Source organism: Tenrec ecaudatus, chromosome 10 (genome assembly GCF_050624435.1).
Source record: "Tenrec ecaudatus isolate mTenEca1 chromosome 10, mTenEca1.hap1, whole genome shotgun sequence".
NCBI lineage: Eukaryota > Metazoa > Chordata > Mammalia > Afrosoricida > Tenrecidae > Tenrec > Tenrec ecaudatus.
In genome coordinates, this window is record NC_134539.1 from 133405516 (window position 1) to 133420850 (window position 15335).

The following is a 15335-nucleotide window of genomic DNA, read 5'->3' on the forward strand; positions in this document are numbered from 1 at the left end:
GTCATCACAGTCCACCCCTTGTCCGTTTGGCACCTGTACACATCTCCTTAAACTATTCATAATCTCTAAAGACAAGTATAAAATCATATTTGTGCCTAACGTGATACAACTAACATGCACATAACCAAAACTGCATGAGCTCCACTTTCATCTTATATCTTACTAGTAATGCAATAAAGGAGAAAAGAAAGCAATAGATTATCTACACAATACATGTATAGTAAAAGGAGGAGAAATCATCACCATAATCACAGTCCTCATTTCTGCAGCTAGTGATGTGATTTTAAATGGTATTTAGAACTACCTGCTTCCACCACCCAGTCCATATTCTTTTCCCTCAGAAAACACTTCAGCTGGTGATAGTTCTTTACCAATGGGGTGATCTAAACATTCATTCCTGGGGGGGTTTAGGCCATTGGTAATCATGCCAGAACTGGCTTGCTGTAGTTTTCTATTAACTTTAATTATTACCAGAAATGGTGGTATTGAGAGATTCCTTACAGGGCCCCTTGCATCCAGACATCTTCCCATTTACCTCCATTATACATCCATCTCATCACCCCTAGGTAATCAGCATCAATCTGCCAGCCAATGTGGTAACTCCTTTCTTTGGTCCCGAGGCACGAGGAGCCCAAAGCTGCTGGGTGGTATGGGATCAGCATTGTTTCTCCAGGCGGGAACAGTGCTCCTCTTGGAGATAAGACCTCTAGACCTGCAAAGGATAGGGATACAGGAACAGGAAGCAAAAATTCGGCAATTGGGTCACTGGGGGGTAATTGTGAGTAGTATCATTTCCCTTTCATCTTCTTGATTCCCGGACCTGTGCATCCCAGCTGTAGGAGAACCAGCATCATACACTGGGGTAGCGCATACACACCCTCCTGGAGAACATTGCCCCGTCCTGCACGGTATTGCCAGGGTATGGTCATTTCATCATTCTATCAAGTCAGTTGTTTCAGGATCGTGGGGAACATGGTAAGAACGGTGGATTCCGAGAGCATGGACCCACTGCCACACTTTATTTGCTGGGAAGTGAGCCACTTGATCCGAGGCAAGGCGGTGTGGGATGCTATAACCATGGCTAAGGCATTAGATGTGTCCATGGATGGCAGTTTTGGCAGAAGCAGTGCATGCCGGAAGAGCAATTTTGTATCCAGAGTAAATACCTATCCCGCTAAGAACACGATACTGTCCTTTTGATGAGTGTCATCGGCCTGCCAACAGCTTGCTGGCTGATCACCCCAAGAGACTGTGCCACGTTGGAGACTGTGATGATATTTTCTGTTGGCAGACTGGGCACTCCGCAGTGGCTGCAGCCACGTCAGCCATGGGGAGTAGAAGGTCATGTTGCTGAGCCGTTGTACAACATCCAAGCCTGCCGCCAAGGCCACTCTGTCCCTGAGCTCAAGAGCAAGAGTAGCTGGAGAAAGTGGTTGATGGTTCTCTATAGAATGTGTCCCCCCTTCACTTGATTGTTAAAATCTTCCTGTCCTGGGGTCACCTTTCCTTCAGCATCCACATGAGAAGCAAATATCTTGGCCCATCAGAGAGGGCTAGCTATATACCTCTTCTCAATGCCTTCTTATCCCCCATTTTCCAATCATGTTTCTCCCAGTCCTTGATAGTCCAGCCAAACACTGGCCATACTCCATGAATGAGTTTACATGTGCCCATCGGACCATCTCTCCTTCTGAGCAAAATGAGCACCCAGGTGCAGTGCTTGAAGTTCTGTCCACTGAGATTTCCCTTCACCGCTGTCCTTCAGGAGGTTCCAGCAGGGCCACCTCTCTTCACTTTCAAACGGTGCCTGCACACCCCATAGAGTCATCTGTAAACCTGGCACCGATTCTCTGTTTTGGCCAACTGAGTCTAAGGAACTCTCCATGAGGCTGCAGGTCCAAACTGGGAGGCACAGAAGGTAATGTGACAGGAAGGGGGACCATGGCATTTGGGCCACTTCCTCATGCAACTTACTTGCGAGTTCGGGTATTGCTTGATCCTGATCTTGTCTGTAATCTTGGAGTGCTTTTGTACACATCTGACTTTATGGCTCTGTGGATCAGACAGCATCCAATTAATTAGGGACAGCTCAGACCACATAGGGACTTGGTCGCCTATAGTTTATTCACTCAGTGTCTACTAAGGCCTAATAAGAAACCAAAAAAAATATTTCTCTGCGGAGAATAGTGATCTGAAGAGATTAGCATAGCTTTGCCCCAAACTCCAGCGATTCACCAAGGAAGGGCTTCCCCGGAGCTTTAAGCGCCATTGGAGTTATAGAGCCCAATGGACAGAGGTCGCCTGAACCAGGTGCAGATTTGTCTCTTGTCCTGGGCCCCACTTGAAGCTACCACCTTTTCAAATCACGTGACAAACAGGTATAGTAGCATTCTCAAATGAGGCAGGCATTGCCTCCAAAGTTCGCCAGGTATTATGCCTCTTTTTCAGCTGTAGGAGGGATCTAAGGCAACAATTTTATATTTCATTTTAGAAGGACTATCCCAACATGCCCCACACCAATGGAACCCTAGAAATTCACTGAGGTTGGAGGCACCTGATTTTTTTTTTTAATTTCACACCCTCTAACACACAAATAGGAGGCCTGGTGACAAAGTGGATATGAGTTGGGCTGCTAACTGCAAAGTCACAAGTTCCAAATCACCAGCCACTCAGGCGAAAGATGGGACTTTCTACTCATATAAAGAGTTACAGTCTCAGAAACTCACAGAGGCAGCTCTACCCTGTCCTATAGGATCACCATGGGTCAGCATCGACTCAATGGCAGTGAGAGTGAGAACACACAAATGTCTTACTAATAAGTCTAGAAGTCATTGATACAGCTTCCTTCCTTGATCCAATCAGACCAGCATGCTGTCTTGTGGATGGAAAAGTCTTTGCAGATTAAATTAGGATGTAGGATTGGAGACTTTGTAAATTATGAGGTAGGACAGTGCTGATGTATTGCTGTCCTCTGGCTGAAGGCAAACTGGGTTTGGGGGTACTTCAAAACAAGTATGGAGGAAAAGTCATGAACTAGATCAATAACTACCTATAACTACCTAGAAGGTACCAGGAGATGCATTAATTTGTTCAAGCAATAAAACAGCTGCTGCGATTGGAGTCACTCCCCAATTCAGCTTTTTTTATAATCCACAGCTATCTCTCAGATCCTTTTTTTTTTTTGCACACATCAAATGGCAAGTTGAATGAGGATGCGATAGGAATCAACACCCCCCGTATCTTTCAAGCCCTTGATGGCGACAGCAATGTCTGCAGTACCGCTCTCGGCTTACTGTCTCCCTAGGGAGTGACAGCTCGAATGGCTTCCACGATAGCCCTTACTCCACATGCCAGGGATCCCCGATGAGGGCTCTTGCAGTGGCTGCGAATGTCTGTTACAGTGATCTGCTCTGGAGCTGGAATCGCCACTACAGAATGAGTGCCGGGACCCACGAGATCCACTGTGAGCTAAGACTCCATTAGTAGCCTGACCACCTTAGCCCTACTCCGACTTGTGGACCATGGCTATGTGTTGGATTTCCTGGAATTAATGTCAGTTCAGGACCCAAAGCCAGTCGTTTCTCCCAGAGTCTGGTTATTAGCCTTTCCCCGTAGACCAATTATGCTTGTAAAAAGCCACAGATTCCTTGTGGAAGAATGATTAATGATGTATGGTTTTAGTAGTGTAGTAGGTAGGGACTTTCCTCAAGGGAATCCTGGCTTCCCTTCATTCGAGGGGTTGTGTGTCTAAACTGCCTCAAGTCTGGAAAATGATTGAGAGACTCTCTTCTGATGATTCAAGTGTGACTGTCATTTGTTCAATCTAGAATTCTTCCGCTTACATACATCAAAAATATGTAGTAGACTTTCTATCTATTTTACGTCTAGGGACACCATAACCAAGTAGCAAACACCATAAATCTATATGAATCAGACTATTCGGATTACTGCTTTGACTCTGTCCATTATAGCTACTATGCCATGTTTTCCTTTGTGCCAGAACTTGACCTCTAGTACCAGAGGGTTCAGTCAGCCCCATTGTAGTTAGGTGTCCACTCTCAAAAATAGTTACAGTCTCAGAAATTCACCGGGGCACTTTTACCCTATGAGTTGGCATGAACTTGATAGCAATGAGTTTTGTTTTTGACCAAATAAACAATTAGATCATTTTCTAACATGTTGAGCTGAAGCATGAAGAATCTGTGCTTAGTGGGCCCATATCATTAAACCCACACTGACAACTTGCTTCATCTTTCCACACCCGTAACAACCATTCCCACGCATAGTCCCAAACTTCAGTTTGTACACATTCAAAGAATCGCAGGAGTTTTTCACAAGTGTAGCATAGCCCATCTTGGTTCACATTTTGTACTTCGCCTCTTGGGGTGCACTGGGACTTAAATCTAGTTATAGGTCTTTAAGCAACAATGGGTGGTGGGGCAGGTCCTGGGCATGTTCAACAATGTCTTGTACAGTTCTGCTTCAGGCAATAGCTCACAGACTTTTCAGGTCCAACTGGGTTAATTGTATCAGATGGAGTGGAAGAAAGAATATTACTGGGAAAGATGACTTAGAGGACAAAGGTGAAGTAATCTTTTTAAAAGGGAGTAATAGGACTGGTTCTGTTAGCAGGAATGAGTCAATGGAATTTGGGGACTCAATATTCCCAGCGTCTGCTCATGTGTTTCTATCCCAAGTTTCAGAATCTCATGCCTTTCCAATCACTCCTTCCATTCACTTTAACTTCAGGCACCATTCAAAATCCAGAATTTAATTGGCATTGTTATTGCTATTCTGGGTTGACTGGAGAAACAAATCCGGAGACACTCATATGTGTGTAAGAGAGAGCTTTATATAAAAGAGCAATTGTATATTGAGAAAACATCCCAGCGTGGTCCAGATCAAGTCCATAAGTCTGATATTAGACCGTATTCCAATCCTAGTCCATAACCTCCTCTTTCGACTCACGCAGCACACGCAATGATGCCAAATGCAGGAAGATCACAGGCCGGTGAGTGGAAAGGCTTGTGGATCCAATGGTGGCGGAAGCATCCCCAGGGCTCTGACTGCCATCAGCACAGCTCCATGTGGCTTGTCAACAGGAAGTTGAGGCAGAGAGTGTGGCCCGCCTCTTCTGATAGTAGAATCGAGAGAAAGGAACTTCCCAAAATCCTCATGAGGAGGCCACGCCCACACAGAGGCATCATTGGCTGTGACCTGATTGACAAGCTAGACTCCACCCCTTCCCTCACAATACCCTCAAGTGGACACAAGGTTAGGTAACTACCACAGTTACTTAGCCTTTTTACATAAGACTGGGTTTGGATGTTGGCAACATCAACTCTGTTACTACAAGAAATAAGGAATTCTTTCAGGGCGTAATTGGCAACTTTCGGTTCTTGTTTATGCTGTGAGTCTGGAGCTTTGAAGTCATCTCTTTCTTTCACCTTTGTCTAGTGAAAGTAGAACAAATCAACCAACTGCCTTACACGGCTCATTTCCACAAATTTGTAGAACCGAAACAAATATGTCAATATTACAAATAAGCAATCTCACATGTCTCTCAGCCACATTCTGGGGTGGGATTTTGCTTATTGCTATTGCCACCTCACACCATGGATTATCTTTGCCCTCTTTGCTGTTGGAGGTAGAATAATCAGCGCCTTTAAGGCTAGCCATAACGGAGAACCAAATTCTGGAAACTCTCTTACAGTTTTGTTCCTGTAAAGCCCCTCTCACACCAAACGTCTTACACTGAGTGCAGCCCCCATGCTATTGCTGCGAGATGAACCTGTCGACCCAGGCTGACCTGTATTCAACAGAGCAGAACGCTGCGCTGTCCTGAGCCATCTCATAAACACTGCTGTTTGAGCTCAGTGTTGTGGCCACTGCGTCAGTCATCTGTTTGAGTCTACTCCTCTTTCTTTCTGACCCTCTGCTTTAGCAAGCAGATGTTCTTCCCCAGTTATCCCTCAGGATAACTTGTCCAGGGGGCAGGAGACAGAGTTTGCTCATCATTGCTTCCAAGGCAGAGTCTAGCTGTACCTCTTCCACAGATTGGCTCAAGTTTTTTGCAATCCATGGCAGAGTCAATATTTTTCAACATCAGCATAATTTGAAAATATCAATGCTTTTTCAGTCTTTAGTCATTGTTTAGCTCTCTCAGCCCTATGAGGTGATCGATAATCTCCCTTTAAATCAGATCACCAAAAAAATAAATAAAATTAAAATAATTTTTAAAAATAAATCAGATCACAAAGTGGGGGATAATGATATGAGAATCATGGCCTAGCGAAGTTGACACACAAAATAAACCATCACACATACTCATATATTAAATAATGTTGCTATAACCATGTTATGCAGGCAGATTAAAATGACACGTGTGTGGGATTTCCACATAATACGAGCGCCTTGCAGGTGGAATGAAAAGGATCCCGGAGGCTTTGCGAGTGCTCAGAGCACACTCGCCAGGTCTGCCGTCTTCCCTCATCGCAGAGCTAATGTTCCTGAAAAGTTCAACGTTAGGGGGTCTAGAATTAATGCCTACACTGTGGCTGTGTTCTTCATTTCTAATGAAAGTACTTTAATACTTCTGATTTGTTTTAAGTTGGATGAGTGAGTTTTACACACATGCACTAACGAATCAGGATCCCTGGTGATGTAGTGTTTTTGGTTGGGCTGCTAACTGCCAGAGGTCAGCGGTTTGAAACTGCCAGCCATTCCTTGGAAGAAAGATAGAACTTTCGATTCTGTAAAGAGTTACAGTCTTGGGAACCCACAGAGACCACTCTACTCCATCCTATGGCATTACTGTGAGTCAACATCAACTCAAGGGAAGTTTTTTGTTGGTTGGTTTTTTTTGTTCTTTGTTTTCTAACAAATTATCACTTTAAAAATCTTGATTCTACCCCAAAGGTATTAATTATTATGTCTACAGTTAAACTGCTGTTCATAATATGTATTTATAGCTATCCATTTATTAGTACAGAAAAAAGCATTTGTTGACTGCTTAATAAGTAAACGACTAAGTACTGTGACAGTAACACACAAAAAAGTAAAGGAAATAAACATTCATAAGGTATGGACCTGATCCTGAGGAATTAGTTTGGTTGCAAGATAGGATGCATCACATGGGGTGAAGAAACAGCGACAAAGCCCTAGAGGATGATGAGACAGCAGTCACAAATGTATAACTTGTTATAATTATCCGCCAATTGGCAAGAACATGATACAACGCAGTGACCATTTGCTGGAAGAGATTCAGTGAAGCCGGGCCCTCGTGAACAGACCTGGGAAAAGTGGTTGTGCAAGGCCAGTGAGCAAACAGCTTACATTTAAGAGGTTTCATAGAATAAGCACACACACACACACACACACACACGCAAACCAGGGACAGATTTTGGTCATTTTTATTTGACCCCTAATATGGAAGAAAAGGGGCCAGAAGACAATTATACTAGGAATAACAAGTATATTTGAATTCTCATAGACTAATCTGTTACCTTTTCCAATCCTGGGTGTCATATACAGAGTGTTTGCTATTAAAGCACGCACACACACACACACACACACACACACACACACACACACACACATACACACCCTAGAATTGAAGGGTAGAAACATCTATTGTCTTTTTGGGGAAAGCATAAAGAAAATGTTAATTTCCAGAAGTTTGGGATAGAAACCTGGAGAAATGGCATGGGGCCACATCTGGCCTCCTCTGACCACCCCCCGGAGGAGACTTCAGATCCGCACAAGCCTAAGGCTGTTGGCCACAGGCAGGCATCTGACATGTCTCCACGTGTCTCCGTCCTTCTCTGAGCCTATTTTGACACCAACCGTTCCTCCCACCATGCTCTACTTCTCAACTGGGTTTGATCATCCAATGCAGTGACTTCGCTGACCTCGCAGACAATACTTAAGAGTGCGGGGGCTCAGGAAGGACGTTAAGCAGGTTTTACCAAATCTGGATTAGAAATACTACTTTCTGATACAGTGTTTTGTTTGCTTGGTTTTGTCCACAGCAGCGCCTCCTCAAAGCCACGTCTCTCTCTGGTACTGAGCCTCTTAGCTGCGTGATTCCTCAGCCCCTGCCTTATTCTGTGGCCTGCTCTGCCTCACAGTCTCCGCGTGGCTCCGTGGCTCTGCCCACGGTCTCCATGTGGCTCCATGGCTCTGCCTCGCAGTCTCTGCGTGGCTCCATGGCTCTGCCCATGGTCCCCGCATGGCTCCGTGGATCTGCCTCACAGTCTCCGCGTGGCTCCGTGGCTCTCCCACGGTCTCCGTGCTAGGACCTCCGTGCTTCACTACTTTAGACCGAGCTTGCATGCATGGCACTCCACTGGTGGCTCCTCTTTCTTAATGGCCATTGATATGTCTCTGCTTCTGAAATGGCCATCTTATGCCCGGAAGCATGACCAAGCTGACCAATCCTGAGATAGAGTCCTCTGAACCTTATTTGCATGCTCTCACCTAGTCACTCCAGGGAGTGACAGAGGCTATATGACTGGAAGAAAATTCCCTTGACCATAAAACCGGGACCTTTCGAATGCCTCTGGGAAATGATACATAACAGGCTTGGCAGAAGACCAGTCAGGTGACCGTGAAGTTTTCACTTAACCTTGAGCCCATAACAGGAGAGACAGCAGTTCAAACCCCACGACAGCTCTGCTGGAGAAAGATGAAGCTGTCTGTCCTCACGAAGCTGTCCAGTCTGGGAAACCATGGTGAGTCTCAATGGACTGGAGGGTAGCGAGGATTTTCATTTTAAACAGCAACCAAAAAAATACATGTTTTTTAAATCATTTTATTAGAGGTTCATAGAACTCTTATCACAATCCATGCATATTTCAATTGTGTAAAGCACATCTGTACATTCATTGCCCTCATCATTCTCAAAACATTTGCTCTCCACCTAAGCCCCTGGCATCAGGTCCTCGTTTTTCCCCCTCCCTCCCCTCTCCCCCCGTACCTCATGAGCCCTCGAGAATTTATAAATTATTATTTTGTCATATCTTGCCCTATCCGGCGTCACGCTTCACCCCCTTTTCTGTTGTCCATCCCTCAGGGAGGAGGTCACATGTAGATCCTTGTAATCGGTTCCCCCTTTCCAACCTCCCTCCACCCTCTCAGTATCGCCACTCACACCACTGGTCCTGAAAGGATCATCCACCCTGGATTCCCTGTTTCCAGCTCTCATCTGTACCAGTGTACATCCTCTGGTCTGGCCAGATTTGTAAGGTAGAATTGGGATCATGATAGTGGGGGGAGGAAGCATTTAGGAACTAGAGGAAAGTTGTATGTTTCATTGCTGCTACATCGCACCCTGACTGGCTCATCTTTTACCCGAGACCCTTCTGTAAGGAGATATCCAGTGGCCTACAAATGGGCGTTGGGTCTCCACTCCGCACTCCCCCCCTCATTCACTATGATATGATTTTTTGTTCTGATGATGCCTGACACCTGATCCCTTCAACACACCATCAACTTTTTTCACCACATTTGCTTATGTACCCATTGGTCTTCAGCGATTGTATCATGGAGATGAACACACAATGATATGATTTTTTTTGTTGTTCTTTGATGCCTGATAACTGATCCCTTCGGCACCTCGTAATCACACAGGCTGGTGTGCTTCTTCCATGTGGGCTTTGTTGCTTCTCAGCTAGATGGGCACTTGTTTATCTTCAAACCTTTAAGACCCCAGATGCTACAGCTTTTGATAGCCGGGCACCATCAGCTTTCTTCACCACATTTGCTTATGCAACTGCTTTGTCTTCAGTAGTTGTGAGCATCATAGAATGCCAATTTAATAGAAGAAAGTATTCTTGCATTGAGGGAGTACTTGAGTGGAGGCCCAATGTTACATGAATATTTTAATTGGTTAGTTATTATTAAAAATACAAAGCATGGTGCAAAGAGAAGTAGGACATTCTACCAGTTTACTTCTGGCCACCGATATGACCTTATGAAGTCCCTTCCCCCCTTTGGGGTAGAATTTCTTCATGTGTAATGATAAAAACATCTATAATATACTGAATTTTTACTTTATATTAGACACCAGTGTTCACTTTCATTTAATTCTCCTAAGCACCATCCTAGGCAAATGCTGTTACTTACTCACTCCACTTTACATATCAGGCACACTACTTTTTCCAAGATTGCAAACCCACAGTCACACCGACTCATCTTTTGCAGTTTGTACTTCACCCACCTCAGTGAAGTCAGCAAATTTTGGGGTCAAGGGCGAGGGGTAAGTATTTTGTGTTTTATGGGCTACATGGTCTCAGCGCGGCTATTCAACCACCATCATCCCGAAACATCCACAGGTAAATCAGTGAGGCTGTGTTTCAACAAAACTTTCTTTATGGACACTGAAATGTGAATCTCATATCGTTTTCATGTGGCACTAAATTGTATCCTTTTAATACTCCTCCAGTCGCTTACAACTGTGAAAAGCATTCTGAGGGTGTGAGCCATAGAAGAAGCCACACGTGGCCTGAACCTGATGCACGAGGAGTCGCCTGCTGAACCTGGCACTATCCTGAACTCTCCAAGCCCATGACCCATTCTTGCACAGTGTGAGAAACTTACAGAACTTTGCACCAGCAGCGATTATGGTTTTTTTTTTTTTTATCAAACACTTTTCTTTACTTTGTGTTACATTTTTTAATAGAGGAAGGACTAGTTTTCTTTTTTTTTTTTTAATTTTAACAATTTATTGGGGCTCATACAATTCTTTTCACAGTTCATATATATACATACGCGATTATGTTTTAGAGATTATTTTGTTTAGCTCCTTAGGTTGTTCATCAAGAAGCAGTCTTGGTCACATGGGCACTGTCAACTAGAACTGCCCTGAAACATTTCTTATCGATTGGAAATGGACTTTTAGACCGTGTCTGTCATCAATCTACACCGCCTCTCCCAGGTGACTGTAACTGCAAGGTCGAGCTTGCTTTGGCATCAGGTGGCAGGACAATAGTACGCTACCACCCTTCTGTGGACATTCCGTACGAACATGCAAAACCTATTCCTCGGCCAGATCCTCTGCATAACAGTGAAGACACACATGATCATGTGCCGAAAACTAGATTCGAAGTGAAAGATCAGCCGCTTGAACAAGGACCTAGGACAGAACAGCTTAGCAGAATGTTCTTCACTGCGAAGTGTCGTTGGTGTCCTCAGGGCAGCATCACGGACGTCGTAAGAAACTGAATCCTCCAAAAGACAGAAGATTTCGAGGTTCTCATTAGGAATCAGAGAGAAATGTTATCTTTGGCCTCACTTGCACTTGAGAAAAATATCCGATGTAGTCCCTACTATGTTACAAATACAGTAATTTTTAAAACTACAAAAACAAAAAACCAGACCGGCACTGACAGTGGAACAGACCATCAATTGCTCGGCTGTAAGTTCAAGTTGAAGTGGAAGAATACTTAAGCAAGTCCACGAGAGCCCAAACACAGCCTTGACTCCATCTCACCTGAATTTTGAGATTTTCTGAAAAACAAATTTGTGGCATTGAACATTAATGGCAGAAGACTTGGCATTGAACAGTAACGGCAGAAGACTTGAGCTGTGGGATGAAATCAAGAACATCGCTCATTTAAAAAAAATAAGCAGAAGGTCATTAAAGAGATAGGAAAAAGTAAAAAGACCAAAATGGATATTAGCGGAGACTCTGAAATTTGCCCTTAATCTAGAGTAGCTAAGACAAATGGAAGAAATGATGAAGTCAAGAGCTGAGTAGAAAATTCAAAGGACAGTTAAAGAAGACCAAGTAGAGTACTCTAACAAAATGTGCAAAGACCTCGAGTTAGAAAACCAAAGGGGACGACTATGCTCAGCTCTCAAACTGAGAGAACTCAAGAAAAAACACAAGCCATGAGTTGCAATATTGAGAGATTCTATGGGCAAAAAAGATTAAATGATGCAGGAAGCATAAAAAAAGATGGAATAAATACATGAAGTCACTGTACCAAAAAGAACTAGTTGACATTCCACCATTCCAGGAAGTAGCATATATGCAAGAACCAATGGTACTGAAGGAGGAAGTTCAAGTTGCTCTGAAAGCATTTGCCAAAAACATGGTTCCAGGAATTGATGGAATATCAACTGAACTGTTTCAACAAGCTGGTGAAGCCCAGGAAGCACCACTCACTTGTCAATGCCAGGCAATTCGGAAGACAGCTACTTGGCCAACTGACTGGAAGAGATCCATATTTGTACTCATGCCAAAGAAAGGGGACTCAAGAGAACACTCAAATTCTGGAACAGTATAATTAGTACGATGTGCAAGTCAAGTTTTGCTGAAGATCATCCAACAACAGTTGCATCAGTGCATTGACAGGGAGCTGCCACAGGTTCAGGCCAGGCCCAAGAGGACATGGAACAGGAACTATCATTGCTGATGTCAGATGGATTTTGGCTGAAAACAGAGAATACCAGGAAAATGTTTACTTCTGTTAACTATGCAAAGACATTTGACTGCATCATAAAAATTTTTAAAAAACAGCTATGGACAACCTTCAGAAGAATGGGAATTCTTGTTTTGATGTGGATGTGATCCCTGTACATGGATCCAGAGGCAGTGTGCGAACAGAACAAGTGAAGACTGCATGATCTGCAATCAGAAAGGGGGTGCGTCAGGGCTGCATCTCGTCACCACACTTGTTCAATCTGTGTGCTGAGCGCATCATCAGAGAAGCCGGATGTCCTGAAGAACACTGCAGCATCAGCACTGGAGGAAGGCTCATGAACAACATGCTATATGGAGATGGCACATCTTGCTGAAATCGAGGAAGCCTGGAAGCACTTGCTGATGAAGATCAAGGGCTGCAGCCTTCAATACGGACTACAACTCAATGTACAGAAGGCCAACACCCCCACAACTGAGGTAACATCATGATAAATGGAGAAATGGTTGAAGTTGTCCAGGATTTTGTCTTGCTTGGATCACTGGTTGGTGGGCATGGAAGCAGCAGCCAAGAGATCAAATGATGCATTTCATTGGGTAAATCTGCTGCACAAGATCTCTTGAAAGTGTTGAAAAGCAAGGAGGTTGCTTTGAGGACTAAGATGCACCTGACCCGAGTCATGGTATTTCCCACCGCCTCCTCTGCACGTACAAAGGTGGGCACTGGATAAAGAAGACGGGAGAAGAATGGATATGTTTGAATTACGGTGTTCCTGAAGAATATTGAAAGTCCCGTGCACTGCTAAAAGGGAATAGAAATCTGTCTGTCTTGACGGAAGTACAGCCAGAATGCTCCTTCCAGGCCAGGATGGTGAGGCCTGTCTCATATACCATGTTGTCAGGAGAGACCGGTCCCTGGAAAAGGACACCATGCTTGGGAAAGCAGAGGGACAGTGAAAAGGAGAAAGGTCCTGGACACGATGGGTCACCACAGAGGCTGCAACGATGGGTTCCAACATGAGAACAATTGTGCGGCTGGCCCGGGACTGGCCCGTGTTTCGCTCTTTTGTTCATAGGATGGCTGAGTCCGAACCGACTAGATGACACCTACCAACCACAACACCGTGATGAGTAGTGACCAGGATCTTAAAAGTTTGTGAACAACCATCCAAGATGCAACTTTTAAAATTAATCCTCTTATTGTGGGGGGCTCTTAGAAATCTTAGAACACTCCATCCTTGAATTGTATTGAGCACACTGTGCATATGCTGCCATCAACCTTTCCAAGCCATTTTCCTTCTGCAGGAGCCCTTGGTCTCAGCTCTACTCGAGACACTTGAGTCCGAGTTGACTTAGCGGCAGCTTTCCCTTCATGCATTGTGGGAAGTTTGAGAATAGCTTTAAAATATAAACCATGAACGCTTCTCATATTCTAAAAATCAATAAACAGCATAAAGTGGCATAAAACTAAAATTACCACGGTTCCCAAACTTTTCGATGACTTTCTTCCTCCCAAAGGCAGCACAACCATTTTGAATTAAACACCATGTGATTAAAGAATTTAAAACGGCCTTGGAAAACAAACATATCCATCCTTTGTCTTTGAAAATGACTATATCCAAACTGTCTCAGAAGGATGAAGACTTATCTGGTTAATTGATATTTTGACAAAAATATTTCTTTATATCCTTTAACAAGCCATTTGGTGATAAATGGCTTTTTCAATTAGGGTGTTAGACTGACTATCGAGCCTCAGTTCTTCATAATGCAGTGAGGGCTCATTTACTCTACATTTTTAGAAATAAAAGCTAACCAGTCTCCGTCTTCTACACAATTCTACACAACCCTCTACAACTTCTGCATCACTTTCTGCAGCTGAAAGTGAGAACCTCCCATCCTTTGCTCAGGCCCTCATATTCCCAGCCTTTTGTATACTCCTCTGTTTGATTTGCAATTCTGCTAGCCCAGCAGTTCTCAACCTGTGGGTCGTGACCCTTTTGGGGGCTGAACGACCCTTTCACAGGGGTCGCCTGATTCACAACAGCAGCAAAATTACAGCTATGAAGTAGCAAGGAAAATTATTTTATGGCTGGGGGTCACCACCACATGAGGAACTGGATTAAAGGGTCGCGGCGTGAGGAAGGTTGAGAACCACTGTTCCAGCCGTTATTGTAAAATCATATAAGTTATTTCCAAGGTGTCTTCGTTCTTCTTATTAAAAAGCAAACTCATTGCCATTGAGTTAGTTCTGACTCACAGAAACCCTAATATCTTATAATTCCTCTTATATTATATCCTCTTAAATTATAGAGCTGAAACTAGGCGTGTTACAGACCTTCTTTTTCCCTATCTACATTTGAAAGTTTGATTTTCCAAGAGATGCAGATCTGAATAGTTTTATAAATGTCATTAGTACCTAAAATAAGTGTTCCCCTAGGGAATTTATGCTTAACTCCTAACTGCTTTCTTTGGTATGATACTTTGGTAGTAAAATACATGTGGCAAATTATCCTTTCTTTTACAGACAAGCAACCTGGTGGATTGTGCACCCAAACCGCCTTTGCTTTTTCCTTTAGTTTTAAAGCTCCGAGCCATTCCAGAGAATTGACTCCTGCTTCTTCAGGGTCGATTGTGGGCACGTGTTGAGAACAAAATACAAGATCGTTAGCACGTCACAATGTCTCCACATATTATCTTCAGTTAGAATCTTAACATTTACACTCGGCAGTATCTACCGAGCTCTAGACCTTTGGCTTCCAAAACTCTTGACAATTAATTGCATAAACAGCAAGATCTCCCTTTTATCTAGTGACCTTTTATATGGCCTATGCATGATAAATTCAGAGGATGACATTTGATTCTCTGAACTAACCGTTGGAGTAAGCTTTATTAAGGTCCTCTCTCCAAACCT

At 43.8% G+C, this 15335-nt stretch overlaps 1 protein-coding gene and 1 pseudogene across 1 annotated transcript in view; both read left to right on the top strand.

The window, feature by feature from the left end:
• Positions 1-15335, top strand: part of SKAP1 (src kinase associated phosphoprotein 1) — a 314501-nt gene that overhangs the window by 119013 nt on the left and 180153 nt on the right. The gene's annotated exons all lie outside the window — the stretch shown is intronic.
• LOC142460234 (large ribosomal subunit protein mL42 pseudogene) lies at positions 973-11261 on the top strand (annotated as a pseudogene).